This window comes from Schistocerca gregaria, unplaced genomic scaffold, assembly GCF_023897955.1.
Source record: "Schistocerca gregaria isolate iqSchGreg1 unplaced genomic scaffold, iqSchGreg1.2 ptg000214l, whole genome shotgun sequence".
In the NCBI taxonomy this organism is placed as follows: domain Eukaryota; kingdom Metazoa; phylum Arthropoda; class Insecta; order Orthoptera; family Acrididae; genus Schistocerca; species Schistocerca gregaria.
This window is the reverse complement of record NW_026061742.1, coordinates 67,549-91,891: the sequence shown is the minus strand read 5'-3', so window position 1 is coordinate 91,891 and position 24,343 is coordinate 67,549.

Sequence of the window (24,343 nt, the reverse complement as noted above, 5' to 3'; positions counted from 1 at the left end):
TCCTACCAACCGATCCCTTCTTCTACTCAAGTTGTGCCACAAACTCGCCTTCTCCCGAATCGTATCCAATACCTCCTCATTAGTTATATGATCTACCCATCTAATCTTCAGCATTCTTCTGTAGCACCACATTTCGAAACCTTCTATTCTCTTATTGTCCATGTTTCACTTCCATACCAGGCTACACTCCATACAAATACTTTCAGAAACGACTTCCTGACACATAAATCTATACTCGATGTGAACAAATTTCTCTTCTTCAGAAACGCTTTCCTTGCCATTGCCAGTCTACATTTTATATCCTCTCTACTTCTCATCAGTTATTTTGCTCCCCAAATAGCAAAACTCATTTACTACTTTAAGTGTCTCATTTCCTAATATAATTCCCTCAGTATCACCTGACTTAATTCGACTACATTCCATTATCCTTGTTTTGCTTTTGTTGATGTTCACCTTATATCCTCCTTTCAAGACACTATTCATTCCGTTCAACTGCTCTTCCAGGTCCTTTGCTGTCTCTGACAGAATTACCACGTCACTGGTGAACCTCAAAGTTTTTATTTCTTCTCCGTGGATTTTAATACCTACTCCGAACTTTTCTTTTGTTTCTATTACTGCTTGCACAATATACAGATTGAATAACATCGGGGAGAGGCTACAACCCTGTCTCATTCCCTTCCCAACCACTGCTTCCCTTTCATGTCCCTTGACTCTTATAACTGCCATCTTGTTTCTGTACAAACTGTAAATAGCCTTTCGCTCACTGTATTTTACCCCTGCCACCTTTAGAATTTGAAAGAGAGTATTCCAGTCAACATTGTCAAAAGATTTCTCTAAGTCTACAAATGTTAGAAACGTAGGTTTGCCTTTCCTTAATCTACTTTATAAGGTAAGTCGTAGGGTCAGTATTGCCTCATGTGTTCCAATATTTCTACAGAATCCAAACTGATCTTCCCCGAGGTTGGCTTCTACCATTTTTTCCATTCATCTGTAAAGAATTTGCGTTAGTACTTTGCAGCTGTGACTTATTAAACTTATAGTTTGGTAATTTTCTCATCTGTCAACGCTTGCTCTCTTTGGGATTGGAATTATTATACTCTTCTTGAGGTCTGAGGGTATTTCGCCTGTCTCATACAACTTGCTCACCAGATGGTAGAGGTTTGTCAGGACTGGCTCTCCCAAGGCTGTCAGTAGTTCTAATGGAAGGTTTTCGACTCAGGTCTTTCACTGCTCTATCAAACTCTTCATGCAGTATCATATCTCCCATTTCATCTTCATCTACATCCTCTTCCATTTCTACAATATTGTCCTCAAGTACATCACCCTTGTATAGACCCTCTATATACTCCTTCCAACTTTCAGCTTTCCCTTCTTTGCTTAGAACTGAGTTTCCATCTGAGCTCTTGATATTCATACAAGTGGTTCTCTTTAATTTTCCTGTAGGCAGTATCTATATTACCTCTGGTGAGACAAGCCTCTACATCCTTACATTTGTCCTTTACCCATCCCTGCTTAGCCATTTTGCACGTCCTGTCGTTCTCATTTTTGAGACATTTGTATACCCTTTTGCCTGCTTCATTTACTGCATTTTTATATTTTCTCCTTTCATCAGTTAGGTTCAATATCTCTTCTGTTACCCAAGGATTTCTAGCAGCCCTCATCTTTTTTCCTACTTTATCCTCTGCTGCCTTCACTACTTCGTTCCTCAAAGCTACCCATTCTTCTTCTACTGTATTACTTCCACCCATTCCTGTCATTTGTTCCCTTATGGTCTCCTTGAAGCTCTGTACAACCACTGGTTCTTTCAGTTTATCCAGGTCCCATCTCCTTAAATTCCCACCTTTTTGCAGTTTCTTCAGTTTTAATCTACAGGTCATAACCAATAGATTGTGTCCAGAGTCCACATTTGCCCCTGGAAATGTCTTACAATTTAAAACCTGTTTTCTAAATCTCTGTCTTACCATTATATAATTTGAAATATTGCAGTATCTCCAGGTCTCTTCCACATATACAACCTTCTTTCATGATTCTTGAACCCAGTGTTAATCATAGCTAAGTTATGATCTGTGCAAAATTCTACCAGATGGCTTCCTCTTTCATTTCTTCCCCCCCAATCCATATTCACCTACCACGTTTCCTTATTTCCATTTTCCTACTACCGAATTGCAGTCACCAATGACTATTAAATTTTCGTCTCCTTTCACTATCTCAATAATTTCTTTTACTTCATCAAACATTTCTTTGTCATCTGCAGAGCTAGTTGGCATATAAAGTTCTACTACTGTGGTAGGCGTGGGCTTCGTGTCTATCTTGGCCACAATAATGCGTTTACTATGCTGTTTGTAGTAGCTTACCCACACTCCTATTTTTTTATTCATTATTTAACCTACTCCTGGTTACCCCTAATTGATTTTGTGTTTATAACCCTGTAGTCACCTGACCAAAAGTCTTGTTCCTCCTGCCACCGAACTTCACCAATTCCCACTATATCTTACTTTAACTTATCCATTTCCCTTTTTAAATTTTCTAACCTACCTGCCCGATTAAGGGATATGAAATTCCACGCTCCGTTCCGTAGAACGTCAGTTTTCTTTCTCCTGATAACGACATCCTACTGAGTAGAGCTCGCCCAGAGATCCGAATGGGGGATTATTTTACCCCCGAAATGTTTTACCGAAGTGGACGCCATCTCATTTAACCATACAGTAAATGTGCATGCCCTCGGGAAAAATTTCTACCATAGTTTCCCCTCGCTTTCAGCCATTCGCAGTACCAGCACAGCAGGGCCGTTTCGGTTCGTGTTACAAGGCCAGATCAGTCAATCATCCATAATGTTGCCCTGCAACTACTAAAAAGGATGCTGCCCCTCTTTAGGAACCACACGTTTGTCTGGCCTCTCAACAGATACTCCTCCGTTTTGGTTGCCCTATGGTACGTCTATCTGTATCACTGAGGCAAGCAAGCCTCCCCACCAACGGCAAGGTCCATGGTTCAATGGGATGATGATAAATAAAAGTTGCGAGTGGATGAGTGTGTTATGCATTGCAAGGCAAAACACAGCCAACTGGGCACGGTATAGCAAGAGCCAACGCTGCAGCACACTACTGGAACAGAAACCTTTCATCATTTTCCACTATGGAAGTGTTTAGAGAACGTGAGCTTAAGTCCTAAACGAACATAGTGTGGATGTGTAAGCCCTCAGCCTTCGTGCACTAAATTCTTCTCATCTCAGTACCACAGCCATCGCCATCGGCGTAACCGTGGAATGCAGTAAGGGGTTGGCTGTTCGACCACAAGAAGCGGCAGCCTGCCCTGAGTTACAAGGGGCTAGCGGAAATTCGCGGGGATAGTCAGCTGCACTGTTTTGCTGCTTTACCTACAACTCAGACTATTGTGGTCGTGACATTTCTTATACCTATTAAGTGTTGCAACAATGTATTTGTATGATTTCAGCTGTTACAACTGCGACTCTTTGGCATCACGGTAATAGGGTACGGTATTTTTTCGCCTGTTTAACTGCACAGTTTTATTTTTCGCTATCGATTTGCTGTAGTACCTTAGAACATATTCTGAGGTCAAACAGAACGACCTCAACGCGAGCCAGCATGAATTTTGAGAATATAGATCATGCGAAACCCAATTCACTTAAAAAGCACAGTTGTCCTGGTGAGTGAAATGCGTTTCGGAAATCAGTAAACACCGTTTTCCCCTGTCTGCCTTGATCTCTGGTATTCAGACTGTCGTTCGAGTCGGGTTGCACGTAGTCGATGTTTTCGGAATCCATGCTGCTTAGCAGGGGGGAGCTCATTCAGTCTGAGGTAACTCGTTACGCCTGAGTTCAGAATTATAAATTTTCTGCTTGACCAAGATTTCGTGCCACCGTGAAGACCAGCCTAGACTTCAGGGTGGCTCTAATGCCACTCTTGATTCCTTGTGGATGGCTTGGAAGTTAATGCTGATAATCTCTGAGAACTGTACACAGTCGTATGCGTGAATACAAGGTGCGCTGATAAAAAGTAAAACATTTATTAACAGTCGGCTGCTACTTGGATAATCAGCACGTGATTACCGACGCAAAAGGTAACACAGAGTTTGACAGTAGGAGTACAAAAAATATCTCGTGACCAAAGACGTAAGCGTAGTTATGGCGATTAGCTTCTTAAAAGTTTACACAAGTACAGATGGAAATTGTGCTCGAATATGTGATACAAATAAAGCAATATACTGATGTGAGTTGGGCGTTTTACTGCTCTGTAACTGGCAACAGGATCGCGTTTACGTGTATGTTATCTGGGCATCACAACCAATTAAAATAAATCCCCCCCCCCCCCCCCCCCACATAAGTATAAAAAGGCAAATGTCGGGCTTGGTAGTCTAGCGATAATGAGCGTGCAGGAACAGTAGAAGTCGTGAGTTCGAATCTCGGTGCCTTTCTTTTTTTGTATTTTTAAGTGCAGTGTGCCATGTTTTTGGCTAAATATACCACTTAATCTTTTACCCTTGTTTTCGTCTGTCTGTTGCAGATCCTTTGCTTCAGGAACGGGGAGATGTATCAAGTTGAAATTTTTTTCACATACTGAGGTCGTGTTCCCTTCACGGTGTAAAATATACAGACCTAGAGGGCACTTTCTGTTGACCTACACTAATGAAAATTAGCAAGGAGCAAGGTTTTACAGTACACGTAAAGGAAAAATCCGAAAACTGGGAATTTGTTATTATATCACACGGAAATTGTTATCCAACATCGAACTTCAAATTACAACATCAGTAGTTCTGCGTTCATGTTGACTGGTTCCCAATACTAAACGTCAAATATCGCGCAAGGAATGGCAGTATTGTGTTTCGGAATGTAGCCGTCATCAGATATCTATATGCGATTACTGCATCTGCATATGTCGTTCAAAGTTGCATGTGAAGCAGAACAGACACAGTTAGCCTCAATGCAGAACTTCTAATTACTCTAATAACAGTAATACTTAAATATCTGCAACATTTCGCGGTCCTGTCACCAACTGTATAAACATTAATTTTAATAATGAACAGTCTCAGTTGCACCGTTTATCTAGAATTTACCTGTGTTTCAGTCGGGATAACCCAACCTTCTTCACAATAACAGTATCTACTGTCTGTCCATAGTGGACATCGCCAAGTTAATACTACTAATTCATAAACTATCGCCAGACTGTAAAACTTATCTGGCACTGCATCGGCCCCACTTCGCGACCGCGATACGGCAGCCACGAGTGCTGTACTGGATCTCCACTATGAACACACAGTAAACATTGTTATTCTGAAGAAGGTTGAGTTATCCCTACTGAAACCTGGGTAAATTCTAGGTAAGCGATGCAACAGAGGCTGTTCATTATTAAAATAATAATACTGGTCGCCTGCTTCCTGCATGACTTTGTCACATTTATAGTATTAAAATGAAAACATTCTCGAAAATCTTTTAATCCGTGGGATCGGTATCTTGCCAGGATCAATGTCGATAACGGGTGAAAATAGTCGAGATTCTCTATTCCCGGAACGTATGAACTGTCTACGTACATAATTAAGTTTGTATAACATCCTCAGCGAGCGAGTCCATTTTTTGTATATTATGCAATGTACCTTTTTTCTCTTTTGAAAATGTGTCTTAATGACGTGTAAGATTTTGCAGTTCATGGATGACTGACATGCAATGATTCAAACCCATTACATTCTTATGCCTTGTCTTAAATAACAATGCTGCAATGAGACTGAAAATTGAAACCTATTACAGGGTTGCCACAACTTTCCCCCAAGTGAAAGACCTAAATTGAAAAAAAAAAAAAAAAAAATGTAATGACCTCTGTGTTTCTGAACGTGTGAACAAAAATCTTAAGTACTAACATCAAAATGTTGTGTAATGAACTGCTTGTAGATGGAGAAAGGAAGCCCAATGGTAGATATGTTTAATTAAGATCACTGATTTTATTTTCATAAAGCGAAACCCATTTGGTGACGGAAATATGCATTTTCTTGGAGTTGCGAGACACATTCCTGAAAGCAGTGATGGTATTTAAAATAATCTCAGAAAAAAGTAGGCCTCTCGAAATAAATGTACAAGGTGGGCAAGAGGTGTGTCAACCAACACTGTAGGTGACTGCTAATAAAATTATGCTTCTATGTTCGTAATTGTCGGTTATTACTCACTGAGTTATGTCTATTATCTACAGGTATTGTGTGATTTTTTTTTCTTTCAATAAATACATGACTTCATAGTGTACAAACTGCCTGCGATTGCCACAATTTTTTTTTCTTATCGTCCATTCTTTCAAATATATAAACTACTTTCGAAGTGCCAAAATATACTATAATAAATAAATTTTGTATCAAACGCCGCACTGTACAATATACTTGCTGTGAGACAGTCACGATTCCCGAAATACATCGCCTGGGGCCGAGGAGGGGCACCACAGTCCTAGGTCCATGGTAGTACCCGCACATTAGTGGCAAACTATGGGCTTTGGATCGGCAGGCCCGATCCGTTAGAGAGACCCACAGAAATGGCCTGCAATTTTTGCCCGCCACGAAAGTCCATTCATGTGACCAGCCATTCACATGTCACAGTCACCACGTCGATGAAATGATACCGCGGCGATAACACACGCAACGGGTAACTCGAGCAAATACTCTGAGCGTAGTCAGCAACTCACCGTAAGGATGATCGCTCAGGCACATAGAAAAGACCATCAAACTCTATAACTAAATTTCTGGCTGCAGCCTTTGTCAGAAAACGAAAGTTGTTGTGACTTTTTTTTACCGCCAGTTCATTTGTCCAGTTGCGGAAGCTGTCAGGCGCTGACGCCACGCTGCAACACACCACTGCCAGGCGGGCTGCATCGAGCACAGCCCCTGTAAATCAGCAAATGCACAGTCCAGCGAGCTAAGAAAGTTGCAACTCGGTCTGCAGAGGTCCTTCGTGCATACGAGACACTAGAACAGGTGGTGCACACAACCGCGACAGTATCAGTGCTGCTGCGGACCTTTCGCTACATCCACTGTGACTCGTGCGGCCACTGGAGTGTAAGTGTGCCTCCCGGGCAGTCCTGTCGTAGCCGACAATTGGTGCCCAGCATCGCCTCCGACTGCACGCCGCCTTCGCTTCCTGTCCACAGTGTTAACTATACAGACGGCGCTTCTACGAAATCGGCAAAAAATTAGATACACCATTTAAAGAATATTATGTTTTTGAAGAAAACTACACTGTCAAAAATTCCCTTTAACTAACAGCTAAAATTAAAAACTTTTCCATTTCTGATGATGGTAATTCCGTATCCTTTAACGTAATTAATTTACTTGCTAACATTCACATTTATGAGACTATTAAAATTACTGATGAGAATCTTCTCCAACACAAAAACCTAATGTACAAGAAATTAAAGATGTCATTAGGTTATTACTTCTGATACTCTCCTACAACTATTTCCAGTTTAACGCTGAAATTTTTTTTACGACCTTAAGCCTTTGCCGTGCCCATTTGTATAACAAGTACGCTTGCCAACAGTTTTGTTAAACATCACAAAAGGCAGTACTGTAAGAAATTGGTGTGACCTGAGCAATTTTCCAGTCTTTAGGTACGGATCTTTCTGTGAGCGGTTGTATATAATTACTAAACATGGAGCTATTGTATCAGCACACTCAGAGGAACTTGACTGGTATACAATCTGGAACGGAAACCTTGCCTTTAATAAGTGATTTAAGGTGCTTTGCTACACCGAGGATATGCACTTTCTGTTGACTGGGCTTCGGGAATGCTTACTTCGTATTCTTTGCTGAAGGAGTTTCGGAAAACCACGTTTCTTAACTCTACTTTAGTGCCACTGTCATCAGTGACTCCACTGTTACTTTCGCCCAGTGAAGGTACTGATTGCGTCTTGACACTGGTGTACTCTATGCATGATCAGAATCTCTTTGGGTTTTTCGCCAGATTTCGAAACAGAGTTTTGTTGCGGAAATTATCAAGAGCATCTCGCACTGTAGTAACCGCTATATTTAGAACTTCTGCAAAACATTGCCAGTCTTGCGGATTTTGGATTCTTTTAGATTTGGCATGCTTTTTCGTTACTTCTGCAACAGCGATTTCACCCGTTTTGTCCATGGGGGATCAGTACCATCACTTATTAATTGATGTGGTATATATATCTCTCAATTGCAATCGATACTATTTCTCTGAAATCATTCCACATCTTTTCTACGCTTACATGATCAGATCGGAAGGAGTGGAGGCTGTTTCCTTAAGAATCGTTAAGAGCATTGTCACCTTTTTTTAAACAGATGTACTTTAAGTTTCTTTTTGATGGTTGTAGGTGTTACAGTATTCAGTGTACAGGCAACTGACTTGTGGTCGCTAATCCCTGTATTCGTCATGATACTACCTATTCATCCAGGAATATTTGCTGCTAAGAGGTCAAGTACGCCTTCGCAATCATTTATGCTTCGAGTGGGCTCACGAACTAATTGTTCAAAATAATGTTTTTAGAAAGCATTCAGTACAATTTCGGCTGACGTTTTATGCGTACCGCCGCCTTTAAAGGTATAAATTTTCCAGCATATCGAGGATAGATCGAAATCAACACCGACTATAATTATGGAAGTGGGGTACCGATTTGAAATGAGACTCACGTTTTCTTTGAACTGTTCAGCAACTATATCCTCTCAGTCGGGGTCGGTAAAACGATCCAGTTTAGTCCGATTGACAAGTATAGCCTCTACCCATACTGTTTCGCAGGAACTATCTACTTTAGTTTCACTACAAGGTAAACTACTTCTGACAGCAATAAATACTCCAGCACCAACTATGTTTAATCTATCCCTTCTGAACGTTGTTAGGTCGTTTGAAAAAATTTCGGCTTAACTTATTTCCGGCTTTAGCCAGCTTTCCGTACCTATAACTGTTTGAGCTTCAGTGCTTTCTATTAGGGCCTGGAGCTCTGGTTCTTTGCCAACACAGCTACGATAATTTACAACACCGATCGTTTCTACAACCACCTTACTGTGTGTTACCTGCCCTCTTTTAGACAGACGCCATTTCTATGTTTTCCTGAGACCCTCTAACCTAAAAATGCACCCCAGCCGCCCCCACTACCCGTGCAGTGGACTCCTGACCTATTAAGCGGAATCCGGAAACCCACCACACTATGGCTCAAGTCAAGGAATCTGAGGCCTACACAGTCAGGTAACCGCCTGAGCCTATTATTCATACCTTCCACTCGGCTCTGCACCGAAGGACCACAGTCGGTTCTGTCGATGATGGTGCAGATTATGAGCTCCGCCTTAAACTCGCTTAACCATATCCGCTAAACAAAAGGAGAGAGAATCTCCAACAATCCAAAGCGACACACGCCATTGGCACCGAGTTGGGCCACCACCTGCAGTTGGGTGCACCCTGTACTCTTCATGGCATCCGGAAGCACTCTTTACAAATCAGGACTGACTCCCCCACCTTGTGCACACTGCCGTCGTTCCCCTCCTTGGCAGCCATGTTACTAAGGCGGCCAATTACGCGCCTATTATTGGAGTTCCGAACTACCAGCAAACTCACCTTCTGTGAACACACAGAATTTGCGTTCCAAGAAGCTTCCTCTGGAGGCCCTACGATCGGCCCCTCGCAAAGTCTTTCGCTGCCTGCCATACTTTGGAATGATCTCTCACTCGACCACAGGTGAGGGATCAACCTCAGCGCAGCAGACCAACATAAATGTAGGATAATGACATCACTGCTGCTCGAAGATCTGCAGTCAGAGAAGACAACTCCATATGCAAGGGGAAAAGACACAAGATTGCTGTAAGTAAATATCAGAAACTTATTTATTATAAAGAACATTCCTAGATGTTGAAAGCGACCGAAATTGTTAATTCTACTTACGATGTTTTAAAAGAATGAACTTATATGGTAAAATGAACCAAGTCTGCTTTTCTTCATGGTTACGTGACGTTACGTATATATCTGTTTTGTATTTTTATTCGTCAATGCCTTCCGTTTAAGCTCACTCAAGCTAAACAGGTCTCTGCTGCCAAGTCATTATCAATTGTCATTGATGAAGGGTGAAAGCAAAGGAAAGAGTATTCATTTTCTTTTCCCTCATGGCGGATTTAGGGAGTTGGGATGCATGGCAAAAGCGCATTCTTACGCGACTTTGGTAAAAATAAAAGTACTTTTATACCGTAACAGCGTTGTGTACGTTGATTATGACTCTATGATCATACTGATATACTAAAAAGGACAACCAAACCAGCATCTACTGCAACGTGGATAGTAGTACGAAAAGATTTGTTTTTACTTTTTAGACATTACTCCTGACTAGAAAATTCGAAGCGCAAAGGACCGTTACAATCGAGTCTGCACAATTCGAAGTTCGAATAATTAATTCTATTTAACTCGACTTTACTCTAGATGAAATCAGGAAAAATCGAAATAAAATTTTTATTTTCTTTTTACTAACGTATTTCCAGTTTTCTTACATGTTTTTTGCTTTAGTATTTGAAAAGGAAGGTACACACAAATGTTCGAAAATACATAAATTCAGCTTCATTCCTTTTTCAATGCTGAATCAACTGTCACGAATGGTTGCTTTTTGTCAATTAAGTTTCTCATAAAGGACCTTATGTCTTTGGAGCTAGCTTGTCACTCCTTATTTGTATCTGAGACTTCTGTTCCCAGACTAACCGTAAATGTCTTAGCGTTCCGTAAAGCTATAACCTCCGACATATACCTTTTGTACCCTGCATTGAGTAAGGCAATACCATAAACTTTCGCCTCGCCCGGTCTGCTTGCTCCCGCTTTTTAATACTTATGAGCGACATTATCTTTCCGCTCGATGATCGTTTGCAGCTTGGATGGTGGAATCCCGAAACAATTCGTTACCTGCTACTTCTCGTTGCATTCCACAGCGTCGAAACTCGTTTCTGTTTTACGAATGTCGGAAACTTCCTGGAAAATATCCTAAAGTGAAAAACGTCTACTTTCTCCGTGGTAGAAGTTCCTTGTGTGACAAAATGGCGTCAGATTTGAATCACTATTAATTACGAGACTGACAGTGCGCAAACAAAGGTTAAGTCCACGTGGTTGTCACTTATTGCCTGTATTGGCATATGCGGGTCATTGTTAGGAATCATCTTTATGTAAAGTTATAAACTGGTGTAGCTGTAAGATAGGATTCTCATTTGTGTGTCATTGCGATGAACAGCTTAGGGAGCGCCGCTAGGAGTAACAGAAAATAAAAATATTCGCCGGAATATAAACGAAAATCTATATTGAGTTTAAACCTACGACACAAAGGGAGAGTTCGTCTCAGGACTTGTAAATATGCTCTAAATTAGAGAAAACGCGAGAAAAGCCCTCCCAGAAGCCTAAATAGGGCAGCGCTGAGAGAAGGGGACAGCTCCCTCAGAGTCGGAAAAAAAGGAAGAAATTGCGCAACGCGATAACGTACTCAAAGGCTATATCGTACCCCAGCCACTGAAAAGTCCAAAATTGTGAGTGTGAACACTGTAATAAAGATATTGATAACTTAATTTCATATTAATATGAAACACATGTTACGATTTTATCCCGACGTTTTCACGAAAAATGTACGGTGCAGACCTGAACTGCACACACAGAAATTTATTTGCAACGGATTAATAATATGCTGTGGTATTTCGTGCATTGTTAAAACAACTGATGAAACAGACAGAATTATCTGGTGTAAGCTAGGCGTTGACTTGTAATTATAGAATGTCTGCGGGTCGTTTTGATATGACAGTCGCCTCGATTAGTGAAGAAGTTGCTTCGGTTTTCTCGAGGCATTTGGGAACAGGTTGAAACAAACGATTAACAACCGTCGACTGCATACAGTCGCAAAGGCTGATTTCAAATGTCTTTGGTAACTGTAAAGCTACTTCACCTGGGTAGGGGGGACAGCTACTAGTCGGAGGTAAACACTTCCTCCTCACAGCGTTCTAATGTTGCCGGCTACAGTATGCCACTCAGCGTCCGATGTAAACACAGCCGACAACAGGAAGTGTGACAGGTCTACCAGACCGAGTTCAGAGCAGGAAACGGCCGGGGTCCCCGGTGGTCTAGTGGTAAGGGGGTCTGGAACGTTCCAGCGCCTCGGCTGGGGCTATTCGCCCCAGCCGGGCCGGGGTTCAATCCCCGGCCGGCGCTGGAATTTTCAGATTTCCGAACACTAGCCTCCACCTCTGCCCTGGCATGTGGCGCATGCCGGGCACCCCCGTGGGGTCCGTGCTTCGGATCCCACGTGGAGCTCACTCCCACACTACAAAATATACCTCATTATGCTGCTGCAATCACTTATTTTAAATTTTAATACGCACACTTTCTTCACCAGACCACATCCACATATATTTTCCAGGTACTTTCTACATAAGACATCTCACTGTCGCAAGAAACTGCATAGTATCATGAACATTTGTAGGATTGCAACAATGAAATGAAATCCTCACTAAAAAAACTAATAAGTTTTATTTTCCTTTTTGTGCTAAATGCTGCTAAGATAAATACCAAAACAGCTTTCATTTTCTTGTAGGTAATTATGAAAGTAAGTTTGGCTATAATACTGAATAAATTATCTCAATGTCAAAGAAATGCAAAATATTATATCAATACCATCACACAAGATATTTTCAGGTGTCTCAGTCTGCCTTTTCTTTTTAGTATCCTGATTGATTATACGATAATAAATAAATTCTGTATCAGAAATCGTTTCGTAACAGTTCACACTCAGTGCCATTTATAAGTGAATATTGTCAGTAATTGTAGTTTCAAAACGAACACAGGCCTTTTTTTCAAATTATTCAAGTGTCAAAATGAGATTAAGATAGGATACAGGTCACTAATGAGATAAACTCTTTGTTTGTATGATACAGGATAATTCTCCTGGTCTTATGTCAGCTGAATGCTAAATTAAACAGTTAACATTTAAAAAAATGAATTTTACTGACAGGTCTACATGTCTCATATAATATTTCTGTTGGTAGTTTCATGACAACCTCTAAGGCTCAGCTTTATATAAAAGTACCTTGCAGGTCAGAAAAGAAATTTTATTACTACCTCTACAGATTCAGTTGGTCTATTGTTGTTGTACTATTGTTGCATTGCGAGAGAGAGACTGCTACTATAGCTGTTTTCTTTTGCTATTAAATTCCGTGCCATATCTCCATTCTAAATGCTAAAAGGCGTGGATAAAACTTTTAGCAATACTATTTCCTTTTCACCACATCGCTGCTAGGTGTCGCTACTGGTCCCTCATACAGTCAGTTGTCTGTAGCGCAGGGCTTCGCTACCAGAGGGCTCTAGCGGAGCTGGCGACGACTCACTCTGCCGGGATTTGCTGCTTCACTCCTGAACGAGTACGCCAGCTGAGATACCCGCTAAATCCTCACACTAAACGAGAAGCGTAATAGCACCAATACCAAATAAGGCAACTCGTGGTCAGTGCGAATATTTTCAAACCACCACTATGATAACTCCTAGCTGAAAATACTGATACAAACTATTTGCGGAGGAATGGAGCACCTTACAGAAGCTGATTTAGAGGAAAATCAATTTGGAGGGAACAGCACCTATATTTATAACATCTTTCGATACAGAAAAAACTTTTGACGATGTTGACCAGAATATACAGTTTGAATTTAAGATGGAACCAGGAATAAAATATAGCGAGAGAAACATTACTTAGAACTCCACCAGAAATGAGACAGAGGCTGTACAAGTCGAAGGACATAAAAGTAAGGCAATACGTGAGAAGTGAGTGAGACAGCGTTCTAGTCCATTGCCTGATGTTATTCATTCTATATGCACGGTGTTTCACACTACTCGTGACTATACAGGGGATTTAACTGATCAAGTTTTACATAGGAATCTACTTCTGAAAACGTCATCTTGCGATGCTACAGAACGTCAAAGTTATAGGAACCGGCAACTACAAAAATAGATGGATCCCATGAAGATGTTACAAACTTTCTAAGATGATGCAGATGGATAAATGCGTACATTTGTGATTATGTCCTTGCACCGGAAAATTATAACAGAAAACCTTTCTGTTACCTCTGACAGTATGTAACGTTATCGTTGTTGCTAGGATGTAGGACAGGAAACTTGCAGAGGCGGTGGTATGGAACGAAAGAAGAAAACAATGTGCAGTACACATAGGCTGTAAGATGCATACATCATGAACCATGAGCACTTGTTCATCATCGCTTGCGTGAAAGCCATCTCCACTATTGAACAAGTGCTTACAGCTCCAGAATTATGCAGTTTAGAGTTCCATGTTTACTGCACTTTTTTTCTTGTTTCGGTCTATACTGCCGCCTCTGAACTTTGCCTACCCTACAATCCTAGCAACAACAGTACCAGTACATGTATTCCACTGTCAGAGGCAGGATAACGATTTTCACTTACAACTTTCGACACGTTTGTTTCCGGTACAGGGGCCCTTACCTCAAATCGATACATTTGTCTGTTTCCATCATACTAGGAAGTTTGTAACACAATCACGGATCATCTTGCATATACATACATTTACCGGAGCTGGCGCCTGTGACTTTGATGCTCCACAGCGTCGGTGGGTGACGTTTGCAGGCATGAGTTTCTATGTAAAACTGCAAGCTCTAGAAGTGTTGTGGCTCAGTGGTCTGAAGAAGATGATTCTTGCGAGGAAGGAAATATATTTGAAGATGCAAGTAGTGAAGAATTAGCCAATGAACCTGCAGATGTGAATATTGAGGCAGATGGCAGTCCTTCCGATAATATTACTTCATCAGAGTCTGAAAATGGAGCACCACCACAAAAAGGTATAGAAGACCACACATACATTAGTCGGAATGGAGCGATTTGGAAATTAGATCCTCCTGCAACTTTTCGTACGCCTGTCCATAACATCGTAAAGAAGGCATCTAGTCCAGCCCTTGGTTTGAATACCTGTAAACCTAAGGATGCCTGGGACTATTTCATCTCCAAGGAAATGATCATCTGCACAAATATTGAAGGCAGAAGAGTGGCTGCTTTACGTGGAAAAACGTTTTGCTTGCTGGAATGGTGGGTTTTCTTGGTCTTTTACTGCTTTCTGGTGATGAGAAGACTTGGGATGTCCTTATTAGAGAATTATTCTAGGATGAAAAGGAAAATCCTACATAGAAGGCTACCTTGTCAGTAAATAGATTCGAGGATATAAGGAGAATGATTAGATTTGATGACAGGCGTACCCGTGAAGCTCGATCTGCAGATGATGCAGCAGTTCGCTATGTATGTGAACTATTTCTTGATAAGTGTAGAAATAGAATGAATCCCAATCATTCGCTCACAGTTGACGAACAGCTAGTCCTAATCCGTGGAAGATGCAGCTTCACCCAGTATATGCCCTCTGAACCAGCCAAGTGCGGCATAAAAATATTTTTGTTATGTGATCATATGCTTTAGAGGGAACTGTTTACACGAGAAGGAAGCCCCATGAATTTATTCAGAAAAATCTTGGATTGAATGTAGTGAAAGATCTTGCTAAAAGCATTCAATGATCATCAAAAAATATTACCGTTGACAACTTCTTTACTAGTGTGCTTCAGAAGCAAATTACAGTGGTGGGAACAATCAAACAAAATAAACCAGAAATTCCTAATGAGATGAACCATCTGTCTCAAGAGCAATTCATTCCTCTTTGTTTGCATTTATAGGTGTCATTACAATGGTGAGTTATCTTCCCAATAAGAAGAAGTCTATAGTTCTCATTAGCACAATGCAATACGACAGAAACATTGATGAAACTCATGCAAAAAAGAAACCAGATGCAATAAACTTCTATAACTCTACGAAGGGTGGAGTAGATAAATGGACCAGAATATTCGTTATTACACTTGCAAGAGACAAACGAGAAGATGTCCATTTGCATTATGGATGAATATGATGGACATCGCAGCAATGACCACTGAAATTTTATTTTCCGCCCAACATCTGACATACCATAGTGGAAGAAGCAATAAAAGGCGTTTGTTCCTAAGCGGTTTAGCAGAGGAAATGGTAAGACCTCTAATGGAACTTCATATTCAGATCCCTAATCTTCCAAAGAAAATCGTTGATGATTTGCGAAGATGTCATATTGCCGAACCAACTACATGTTTCAGGAAAAAGAAGAAGATGCAATTATTGTCCATATAAGAAACACAGGAAAAGTGCTATGACATGCATTAAGTGCAAACCCAACATTTGTAAGGAACATAGTGGCGTTCTTTGTGCTTCTTGTTTGTCACATGTTGGAAACTAAGAAAGATGCAATTTTATGTGAACAATGAATAATAACTTTTTATAAAAATATTGCCTATATACATAATACTGTGAATAATGAGCATGTTTTAATTGAAGAAATTGGTTGTAATAAGTGTTTTAAAATGTAAACTGCAAGTTATAAGTGAATTAATAAAATAATTTGTATATGTTGTTTGTAAAGGAAAGTAACTAATAAAAATTCACTCTTAGAGTTTTATATAAAAAATTTTAATCAGGCCCACCAGATCCTGTCACTGTATCTTAGGAATCTTGCAATATGACAAAAAATTTGACAGAACGAAATTTAACTCCAAAGAATGAATATGTGGAAAGAGGAAAATTTTAAATTAGGTCAGGGCCTTGGAGGCCCTGCATATGCATTCACGTTTGTTTTCGGCACCATGCATCCTAGCGTTAAGAGAAACAGAATGTTTGCATAAAGGCAAACCGCCGGGCTGTCCCCGAGTGAATGATACAGACGTCGAACGCATCCGCCACAGTTTCACGAGGGGTCCGCAGAAATCCGTTCGCCGTGCAGCTCGACAGCTCAGCACGCCCCCGATGTCCGTCTGGCGTCTATGCGTCGACGTTTCTGCATCAAACAACATTAAATTCAGCTACTGCGAGCTGTTCGTGAGGGTGCTAACATCGTGTGAAGTTCCGTAATTTCACTCTTGGCAAGGTGGAGCATTGCTGTTTTCTCCCACAGTTAGTGTTTAGTGACGAGGCAACACTCCATTTACACGGAGAGGTGAACTGTCATAATGTGACAATATGAGGTACGGGACAACCACAAGAAGTTGTACAACATAAAATATACTCTCCTAAATTTAATATTTGTATTATGTATTCCTATTTTTTGTCTGCATCCTAGATATTTATAGGCATCTGATTATTCCAGCGCTTCTATGCAGTCGCTGTGGTTATCCAATATGTAATCTTCTTGTTTAGTGTGTTTTCCCTTGCCTATGCTATTTTTCTTACATTTGTCTGTTCCAAAAGCCATATTTATATAATTGCTGAATACTTATGTTATCTTCAGTAATTGGTTGAGTTGTTGATTTGTTGCTGCCAGTAGTTTTAGATCATCCATGTGTGGGTATGTTCCAGTAATATTGTATCCATAATTTGTATTATTTAGCATGTTGGATAGTGGGTTCAGAGCAAGGCAGAACCAGAAAGGACTTAATGAGTCTCCTTAGTATATTCGACGCTTAATCTGTATTGGCTGTGATGTGATATTATTTGAATTTGTTTGGATATTAAGTGTCGTTTTTCATTACTATGTTTAGGAACTGTATCAATTTAGGATCTACTTTGTATATGTCCAATATTTATAGTAACCATGAGTGGGGTACACTATCAAAACCTTTTCGGTAATCAATGTATGTGTACTGTAGCGACCTTTGTTTAGTTTTAGCTTGATATGTTACCTCTGCATCTATTATCAGGTGCTCTTTACATCCTCGTGCTCCTTTGCAACAGCCTTTTTGTTCTTCATTTGTAATTTTGTTCTGTGTTGTATGTATCGTTATTTTCTGTGTAATGACTGAAGTTAATATTTAGTATATTGTTGGTAGGCATGTCATGGGGCAATAATTTGCTGGGTTTGCTGTGTGTGCTTGATCTTTAGGTTTCAGACACGTTATTCCTTGTGTATGTGTATCAGGGAATGTGTATGGGTCTGCAATGTAACTGTTAAATAATTTAGTTAGATGTGAATGTGTTGACGTGAAATTCTTTAGGCAGAAATTTGCTATTTTATCTTTTCCAGTGGTTTTCCAATTGTGTGTAGAATTAATTGCTTTGGTCGCTTCATGTTGCAAAATTATCACTTCAGGCATTTGTGGTATCATCTTTTATGTCTCTGTTTCCGCTTGTATCCACCGTGCATGTCTTTAATGTTGTATCAGGTTTGACCATATGTTGCTTCAGAAGTGTTCCATGTCTGTTATGTTTGGTGGATTGTCTATTTTAATGCGTGTGTTATCTATTGTCTGGTAAAATTTCTTTTGGTTTGTGTTGAATGTTTGGTTTTGTTTCCTTCTATTTTCACTTTTTTTGTATGTTCTAAGTCGTTTGGCCAATGCTTCTAATTTCTGCTTCTTTTCATCTAATTGCTCTATCGCTTCTTGTTGTGAGATTTTACCTAACCTTTTTCGTTTTTTATATGATATTTCTTTTCTTAGAAATTGTGTTAGCTGTCTGATGTCTTCTCTCAGTTTTTCTATTCCGATCTGTAGCCTGTGTTGCCATGCAGGTTTTGTGGGTTTCTTCTGTGTGTTGGTTGGTTCTGATGTCTGTCTAGTGTGTAAATTTAGTGTAGAGAATGCTCCTATTTAAACCAGTAGTTGTAACTCTCCCATAGTTGTTTTTTCATTTATTTTGTTGTGTATGATTGTGTTGATAGTTTTTATTGTTGTTTCGACTTGTGGGTTATTTTGCGGTGTATGCAAGAATGGTCTAATGTCTGTATTTGTGTCTTTGTATTCTATATATGTAAGCTGAAATTTTTCTTTTATATCTAACATGTGTGTCACTTCGTGTTCTATTTGTACTTGTTCTGGTGGCAGTCTTAAGATTTCGTTTCCCTTTGATTGTTTAATTGATGCGTGTTGTTCTTCGTTTGTTTGCTCTGGGACGTGTGAGTCCATTACTGTATTATTTTCTTCTTCTTCTTCTGATTGGGCATTATTTTGTTCCAGTATTTGTTGTACTCGTTGTTTGATGTTTTCTAATTCTGATTATTACACAGATCTGATCAGCTAGTCGTTGTTCTGTTAAAAATTTTAATTCTGGGCATCTGGTAGTAAATGTTGTGTATACTTGTGATCTGTATCCAGTTGTATTGGTTGCTAGGTTTGTTGCTTGTTATTATTATTATTTCGTTGTTGTTCTGTTGGTTAACGTGTGTGTAGCGTTGCCAGGTTACTTGCTACAGTAATTTCTTTTTTTTTTTTTTTTGCCTTTGCTAGAGCCGTCTTTTAAGTTTGCAGGAGCCACCGCTAGTTGCTTCTATTGGATTGCGACATTACTGTTCTTTCGAAATGTGCCGTTTGTTACTCTTAAAACCAACATGGAGAGCTCCCCAGCGGTGGGGTCGACTTTTTGAAACCAAATAAGCGGTAGTGTAACTCAAGACCCCCCAGTATCAGACCCTGCATCCAGGTGGGCCTCCGTTTGCAAGTAACTGACGCAGAAGAGTTTGGAATTTTGCGTCATGCTATATAGCGTTAAGGAAGTCTTATTCCATAGTCTGGTTGCGTGTCATAATGGTTAGGACAGAAGCTTAACCATGCCTCGTCAGGTGCAGTAAATTTTTTTTTAAATCCTTATCGAAATGACTTTGGTGCCTATTTTTACTCAATTTATTGTTTTAAATGTAATTTCTTTCGTTCTATTCCTCTGTCACATCGTTTTAATCACCGTATGAACTTTTCCATTTGTTTCATTTTTCTTTACATCATTCTTCTTCCAATCGGAATTTTTGTGAATGTGTATTTTATTGTACCTATCTGTTTGACTATTCAATTACTTCAAAACTCCGATAAATTAATTAAAAAAACAAAAGACGAAATAATCTATTTATATTGACTGTGCATTAACGTGAAAAACGTATTTTTCGTTACAAGACGTGCCTTTTTTTGCATGGTAATCGACATACAAATATTTAAAACATAACCTAAATTCTTTGTGTACTATGGAAATGTATGGTAGATGAGGATATGAATGAGAGAAAGTTTTCTAAGTAAAACAAAATTCAAGCAATGTGAGAAATCGATATAATGAACACAATAACGAAAACACAGGGCCATAAAAATAGGAGAAATTAAATCGGAATTAATACATGAAGATAATTAAAAGTTCACGAACAAATATTTCCAGTGGAAAATGGATGATAAGAAGAAAAATTAGAGCAAATGAAGAAGTTCATATCACTATTGAATCACGTGACCGAGGAGCGGAAATAAAAAAAAATATATTTACATCAGTTGAATGAAAATGATTATCAATATCACTTCGATAAACACCTAGCATAGATTTCTTCCTCTGGTGAGATTCAAACCCACAACCTCATGCATGTGAAGCTAGTATCCTTTCCAATACCCTCACAACCAACTTAGGTCATTCGGCTTTCTTCACGTTATTGAGTCTCACACAAAATTCCGAATTTCTTTTCTCGTCAGTTCCTCGAAACCGTCTACCCACCAGGATGAATGGCTGCACTGTGTAATACTTGGGTGCTTAACCTACATAACCATATAGATGGTTACAGAAAGTCGATCCTACCCCTGGAGAAATCTCCTTGTAAGACATAACGAAAGAGTGCCGCCGTTTCATTATATCTACTGATACGGTGGTGGACACACAGTTAGTAGTGTAGCCATAGTAACACAAACGGTCTGAAAACTGCACGATCTAAGCAACGAGGGACTACCTCGCACTTAGTCCAATGGAAAATCTCCAGAATTACTAGAAGACTTGTAGCCAATGAACCGAGTCCCCTGAAGTCATTTAGTCCGTAGCGACTGTTGAGAACCTTCAGAGCAGTCATTACGATTCGCACTCTACTACTTCGATGTTACACGTTCGGTGTCCTACTCTATGGAGCTGAGTCATGGACTGTATTAGGCATTTGAAATGCGATCGTATGGAAAAATATTAAGGATACCATCGACAGATTTAGTCAAAAGTACGGCGGTACGAAAATGTAGAAATTCTCAACAGCATCCAGAGAGCAAAACTCGATTGTTTTGGTAGCGCAATTCCGCAACAACAAATAAAACCTGTTGAAATTAATAATTAAAGGAAACATTAATGGCCGGCAGTCTGGACGAGCGTTTCTAGGCGCTTCAGTCTGGAACCGTGCGACCGCTACGGTCGCAGGTTCGAATCCTGCCCGGGAAATGGGTGTGTGTGATGTCCTTAGGTTAGTTAGGTTTAAGTAGTTGTAGGTTCTAGGGGACTGATGAGCTCCGATGTTAAGTCCCATAGTGCTCAGAGCCATATGAACCATTTTTTGAAAGATTAATGGAATATGTGATCCACGACGCACAGGATTAACCTGGCTAAATAACTCAAACCAGCAGTTTGGGTTCAGCACTGAATCAATGTTCTGAAAAACCATGGACGGACAACAGATCATGCTATCGATCGGCAGTGTTACTGGAGGACGAGGTACGGTACTTAAGAGAGGAAGAATGACAATGCTTAAAAATTACATAAATGCTCACCATTAAATCTAATACTCCACTCATATAATCGCGCTAGCTGCCATTACAATTAATCTGCAATTGGCATACAGTTAAAATTTTTTGAACCTAGTGCTCTTAACAGCACTCATGTCACCACTTATTTTAATCAATGTACGTATTTTCTCAGACATCCACCGTACGAGGACGCACTGAAAAGTAATGTCGACAGATGTTTTACGTGAAAACTCGCAAAGCTTTTTAAATAAAACAAACTTCATTAACATTCTACATTGTATTCTTCACGTCTATAAATTTATTTCTCAAGACACTCACCCTCGGAACAAGCAAAATTTCCCCAACTAGATACTATTTTGTTGACACCGTCACAGTGTATTGTTTGACTATGTTAACAGAGCCACAACCTTACCCCTGCTTGCACCGCTTGACACAACTGAAGTGCTCAAAGGTTTTCTTAGTTTTGCGATAGACGAAAATCGAGACTGTGTGTAGGATGATCGACGGCAGTGAACCAAGGACGTCGGCTTGCTGCAGATGCCGCAGCGATCGTGTGTAGTTTGGCACTGCCGTGCTCAAGGAGAGTGTGCTCCACATGCGGACGAAGTCTTCGAATTCGTTCTTTTAGTTTTGTGAGCTCTTTCTCACCCACCAACATAGTCACTCAGATAAGAGAGGTAACTATCCAAAATAAGGATAAACACTTGTTACAAAACGCTCCTTACGCAAAATCAGAGGGCTGTATGAATCCAAAGTAAAGATGTAGAATGTTACTGACTTCATCAAATAAAACAGACCGAGTCGTTATCTTCTCAGCACGCCGTCGTGTTATAAGCACAAAAATCCAAAAAATTGCTCTGAAACAAAGTATGCTGTACTTTTAAGTGAAGATCTTTGTAATGTACATCTGTATTAAACGTTATGCTGGTGATATATGGTGACAATGCGTATTTATATTTACAATGAAGAGAGATTGACCAGTGGCCAATATACAACTAAAACCAAGTTGTCAGATGGATATTAACTGCAATGGATTAGTGGAGAAATACAGGGATGAAGAAGTAGTTCGATTGTCTTGCCGCATGCATGCTGTAGAGCACATCTTCCACCGGACTGCCTTGATGATGCATGGATGGTAACAGCGTAGCAAATGCCCGGTGGCGAAAAGGTCATGAATTCGTTGACTATATAGTCAGTCAATAGATGGAAAATCCTAGTACACCATCTGAAATGTGGAATTGGTGAAGACAGACAGTCGACCGAAATTATATCGAAATAAATTCATGCTTAACTTGTCTTCAGTTGCGTTAGGTAACACCTCGATAGCTAACACATCTGCGTTCAGAGAATTTATTTCGAAGTGATTTCGGTCAGCTATCTACCGTCATCAATTCGATGCACAGGACCATGAATACTGTCGAAGTTTGGCATAGCAAACGATACTCAATCAGGCAAAGGTATCTGAACCTACAATTTCTGATCAATATGCTAAAGGAGAATGTAATAAAATCAATACCTGAAATTAAAAAAAAAAAGTAATCCGTCGGTTAGCCTATTCAGTGAAAGAGATTAAAAATAAATCCGTGTTGAAAAGGAGTTAAAAGATATTTTAAGAATACATAATGACTTGGTGGATTTAAGGAGTTTAAAATTTACGTCATTCGTACGAAAAGTTCGTAAAATAAGACAGAAGTAATGTTGTAGAACGGAAAATGTAAAAAAAAAATATTTTTTTAAACACGGCTATGCACTATGTGCATAGACAGCCTTAAGCCTAGATAAAATGTGGAGGGGCGATCTTATTACAAAACACAGCCTCCCCATTGTCGCGGCTTCCCTTGCAGGTCGCAGAAACCGCAGCTAAAATGTATGTGGCCAGAAACACCACGTTGACTCACGGGTCGCCGAGTCCACGGCCGCAGAAGCCCATGACACCCTTTAAGAGGCGGCGAGGCATCTCGTACAGTAGTTATATGAGAGTGAATTTATTCCTCGCTCCTCATGAGACATCATCAAACTTATTTTCCTGCTTCTGGAGTGTCTACAGCGAGTATGAGGGAATCCCGAAACGTGACATCTTACCTTTGTACTGCTCTTCGTTCCACACCTTCAAGGACGGACTTCTTTTCTGTGGCACTCGAACACTTGTACTTCTTCGATGTCATTTTCACGGCGGATCTATGTACTGTGCTTATGCTTTATTGAGAAAACACGGGAATTTTTCAAAGTGTTTAGGGATGAAACGATTATCTTAATAACCGATAAAACAATTCCAGATATCGAGTAATATGTACCGGCTGGCACTTCATTACGAAATGTTTACGGGGCTGTCTGTTATGACAGCCGCATCCGTTTATGGAATGTACCGAACACAGGAGGTTTCTTCGGTAAACAGAAGTTCTTACATGGGTCTTGACAACACGATCGAATTACAGAGGTTCAAATAGTGAGACGCGACTGTGTGGAACTGCATAGGCAGATTTCGGTCCCTGGAAATAATTGTAACTCAACTAAGGACTTTATAGCGACACGAACGTCAGCCGGGTAAATAAGTCCCACACTAAGTGGACATCCAGCGGACGCAGGTAAACACTTCCTGTTACACCACGCCACTGCTGCCTCGGTGTAAACACGGAGGACAGCAGGAAGTGCACTACGACCACTAGCTGGACTCCAGAGCAGGAAACAGCCGGGGTCCCCGGTGGTCTAGTGGTAAGAGGGTCTGAAACGTTCCAGCGCCTCGGCTGGGGCTATTCGCCCCAGCCGGGTCGGGGTTCAATCCCCGGCCGGCGCTGGAATTTTCAGACTTCCAAACACTAGCCTCCACCTCTGCCTTGGCATGTGGCGC